The sequence below is a fragment of the Colobus angolensis genome, unplaced genomic scaffold, assembly GCF_000951035.1.
Source record: "Colobus angolensis palliatus isolate OR3802 unplaced genomic scaffold, Cang.pa_1.0 Scaffold8, whole genome shotgun sequence".
NCBI classification, from domain to species: domain Eukaryota; kingdom Metazoa; phylum Chordata; class Mammalia; order Primates; family Cercopithecidae; genus Colobus; species Colobus angolensis.
In genome coordinates, this window is record NW_012121820.1 from 5483596 (window position 1) to 5487563 (window position 3968).

Consider the following 3968-nt stretch of genomic DNA (forward strand, 5'->3'; position numbering starts at 1 on the left):
TGGGCTTCCTTCTGGGTCACACAGTTCTCATGAGGTGGCAAAGATGCCCCAGCAGATCCTGATCATCCCATCAGCCCAGCAAGGACAGTAGAAAAGAGAAGCCTCTTCCCCAGTTCCCCAGCAGAAGTCCAGGGACTGACTCAGATCAGACAAGCTGGACTCACGAACCCACCTCCTGATGCCATCACTGAGTATGTTTGATTGCCTGGGTCTGGGTCATTTGCCAGTCTTGGAGCTAGGGGATTAAGAGTTGGAGAAGGGGGCCAGGCACAGTGGCTCATGCCTGTAATCCCAGCACTTTGGGAGGCCAAGGTGGGCAAAATGCTTGAGCCCAGGAGTTTGAGACCAGCCTGGGTAACATGGCAAAACCCAAATTAGCCAGGCATGGTGGTGCACACTTGAAATCCCAGTTACTAGAGAGGCTGGGGTGGGAGGATCGCTTGGCTCTGGGAGGTGGAGGTTACAGTGAGCCCTGATCAAGCTACTGCACTCCAGCCCGGGTGACAGAGTGAGACCTTATCTCAAAAAAAACAAACAAACAGAGTGGAGGAAGGTTGTTTCTCACAAAGGGAAGCCCGCTAAGAACCAGCAAAACAGAGAGAAACCGTCCAGGTAGGTGAAACCCAGAGATGCCCCTTCAGGGTGTTCAGAAGACCCCAGCCCCATGTGATGCATGCTGCTGTCTCCTGCCTACAGTGTCACGAGAACTGGGTCTGGTCAAGTGGAGCCCCGAAGGAGTTGACATGTCCCCACCACAGGTGAACACAGCCCCATGCACCACGTCCATGTCCCAGGAGAACCTGCAAATGGATGGTCTGTGCCAGGGTTGAAAGTCTTGTTTGATTAAAAACTGCTGTCCACTCCTCTACGCATTCTAGATTGATCAATATCATATTCCCAGTACCCCCAGCCTTCCCACCAAAATAGATTTAACCTAGAAAGAGAAGTGAGTTGCAGAAAATTAATCATTTTTTTATCCTCAAAGGACACCAGCGTGATGAATTTAAGCTTTGATTGGGGAACTTAGAGTCACAGAAATGGCCAAGTGGAGCCTGGAAACGTGAGTTCAGGTGGCCTGTTGTCCACAGTGGCATCGAGAGGGTCCAGGAGATTGTGTCATTTCTTCTCCCTTGCCTCAGTTCCCTTATCTGTAGAATGGGGATGATGTGGTAACAGCAGTGCCTACCACACAGGGTTGTTGCAAGAATTAAGTGAGTGTGTATGCTCGGCACATAGGAAGAATTAGCTACTATTTATGGAGCTGAATGGCAATTAAACAACATTAATAACATGCATGCACAAACACATCTGCACACACACCCACACACTGCAGACTTCCGCCAGGCGGGCCATCACCATGCTCTTCCTTAGCCCACTTCCTGACTTCTACCCAGGAGTGGGCCAGCAACTTAACATGGTCACTTCTCTTTGTACAATTCTCTGAGTTGGCCAAGCACCTTGACATATGTCACCTTGGTCTTTGAGCCCCAGCAGTCATGAGTGATGGATATTGGAGTATTGGTTCATGCCACAAAGGAAAAAACCTTGACCCAGAGAGGAGGCATCTCTCCCAAAGTCAGGTGCCTGGGAATAGCTGTATAAGGACTTGAGCCCAGGACTCGGACGCTAGGCTCACCCTCGGAGTCATCAGCATCATGTGCAGCCAGCACCTCTGGGCTGGGTACCACTGTAAGGTGCTGGGGACACAGGTTCATAAGTCAGGTCGGTCCCTGATTTTCCTTGAGCTCACAACAGGTAAGGAGGGGGAGAGATGTTCCCCAAGTCAACACATGCTCAAGTTCCTTTCAGATGGTGGTGAGTGATCCTGAGAAGAGGAAACGGGGTGACATGCTAGAAAGTGCCTTGGTGGAGGGGACTCCTGGGGACAGGGTGGTCAGGGAGGTGCTCACCCAGGAGGTGACACCTGGCAGAGCCCTGAAAGGTGAGAAGGGGCAGCCATGCACCGGGCTGGGGACAGCATCCAGCAGGAGCACGGTCGGTCACACAGGGTCCCTGGGTCGGGAATGAACCTGGTTGTTTGTGGCACAGAAGGAAGGTCAGCGAGTCCAGGAGAAGGGGGAGGAGGAGTGGACAGGGCCCCGGCGCCTGCACGTCTGGAAGCATTGCCAAGTTTCCAAGCATCTTTCCAGGGCAGAGAAGCCTCCACTCTGGGCAGGAGGGCTTGCTTCACCAGCAGGAAGGGTGGGGGAGCAGGAGGGAGCCCTCATGTCCCGGCTGCAAGTGCAGGGCTGGAAAACCTGGTGGGCCTCTGCAGAGGCTGCTCCTTCCCCATCCGGTCTCTGCAATCTGGTTGGGGCATCTCAGACTGAGGGGTAGGAAGTGTGACTGTCACAGGCCAATGTCTGCTGACGAATCTCCCAGCCCAGGTGGTGGCCTGCAGTGGGCTTCCCAGTGCAAGTGGAGGTGGCTTTGGCAAGGGGGTTCCCTCCCCTTTCAATTTCCTCGTGGTTCTGCCCATGAGAAACTGAGCTGGTTGGCTGGGCTTCCTTTACTCTATTTGGTTTTCTTACTCTCTGAATAAAAGATGAAAAGTCAAAACATATGCATAATGCAGAATTATAACACTTGGATTTGTTTAACTTTATCCCTGCAATTTCTCGAGTATTCTTGCACTTAAAGCACCCATTGTATAGGATAAGATGTGCTTTGGAGAAAGTGATATGACTCCCGCTTCCAGGAGTGGAAGGCATTTTTAACTCAGCTGTTCACAGTGTGAGTCTGCATATGCGTGTACAGGTGTGTGTCATGTCTATGTATGAGTACTGACCCTGTCTTTTATTTTCAGTATTCTGATGTTCTGACATTTCCAGGCCTTGCCGACCCTGGACAGCATGCTCTTCCCATGCTTGCCAATTCCTAAGAGACAGGAAACAACTCACCTGGAGCATGTCTTGCAAATGAAAAAAAAAATCAAGAGCCCACAGCCCAACCACCTCTTTCACTGGGCTCTTCCTCTCCAGGGCCAGGTACCAGACAACTAGGACAGCCCCTGTGTCCCAGAGCCTGCTGGAATGACTCAACTAACCACCCTAAGCCTGGTGACTCTGCCCGCCCATTCCGTCCTCAGTAAAGTCTCTTGTTCATGTCTCGCTTCCTCCCTCTTCCTCTAGAAAGAAAGTGTGCCCCATGTGGCCCTGCATAGCACAGTTCCCCGGGTTCCCAGGTTCCCCGTGTGGCCCTGCAGAGCACAGTTCCCCGGGTTCCCAGGTTCCCCCTGTGGCCCTGCAGAACATGCCGTGTCTCCCGCTTCTTGGGACCTAGAGTGTAATGAATGTCTTCCCACATGACCGTCCTTTCTGTGTCTGGGGATCTTACCTACCTGATTAAAACAAATCCCTGATGAATAGAGTGAGTCTCTGTGTCCCATTCTGCAGGCATGCACACAACAAATACACACGTATTCACAGCATCCCTTATGTGTGCTCAGACATGTGAACTTTGCATCACAAAACCACCGAGTGATGTCAGAGGTGCCATGAATCATAATGACAGCTCCTGGCCTGGTATCCAAGAGACCTCAACACACTGCTAAGTCACTGTCCCCCGCTATGAGAACCGGTTACTCTCTTTGAGCCTCCAGTTGAAGGCGACTAAATTAATCTAGGATGACCCATATTGTGCCACAGCTAATGACCCAGTTCACCTCTGGTTAATTTTCTGCTTCTGGGTGTCCTGGGAACGGGTGGTGTTTACTCCAGTTGGGACAAACCTTTATTAATGAGCCGGAGTGTTGGCTGCCCTGGGCGGAGTGTTTTAATAGAAATCAGCCCATGGGCCAGGGCCTGCTGAAGTTGCAGAATATGAATAAGGCCCTTTTCTTTACCCTCTCTCCTCTGTCTTGATTTGCATGACTAAGCTTTTATGCCTTTTAAAAAAAAAAATCTGTTTGTTTGTTTCTTGATTGTCGCTCCATCTCCTATGGAGGAAACAAATTACTTACTCACCAG

General features: G+C 51.1%; 1 long non-coding RNA gene across 1 annotated transcript; it reads right to left on the bottom strand.

Annotated features, from left to right (window-relative positions):
- Positions 1-2580: 2580 nt before the first annotated feature.
- Positions 2581-3466, bottom strand: LOC105502386. Its single transcript, XR_001000332.1, has 2 exons — positions 3341-3466; positions 2581-2877 (listed from the first exon to the last, which is right to left on the bottom strand). It is a non-coding gene; the product is annotated as an uncharacterized LOC105502386 (long non-coding RNA).
- Between the last annotated feature and the right edge of the window lie 502 nt (positions 3467-3968).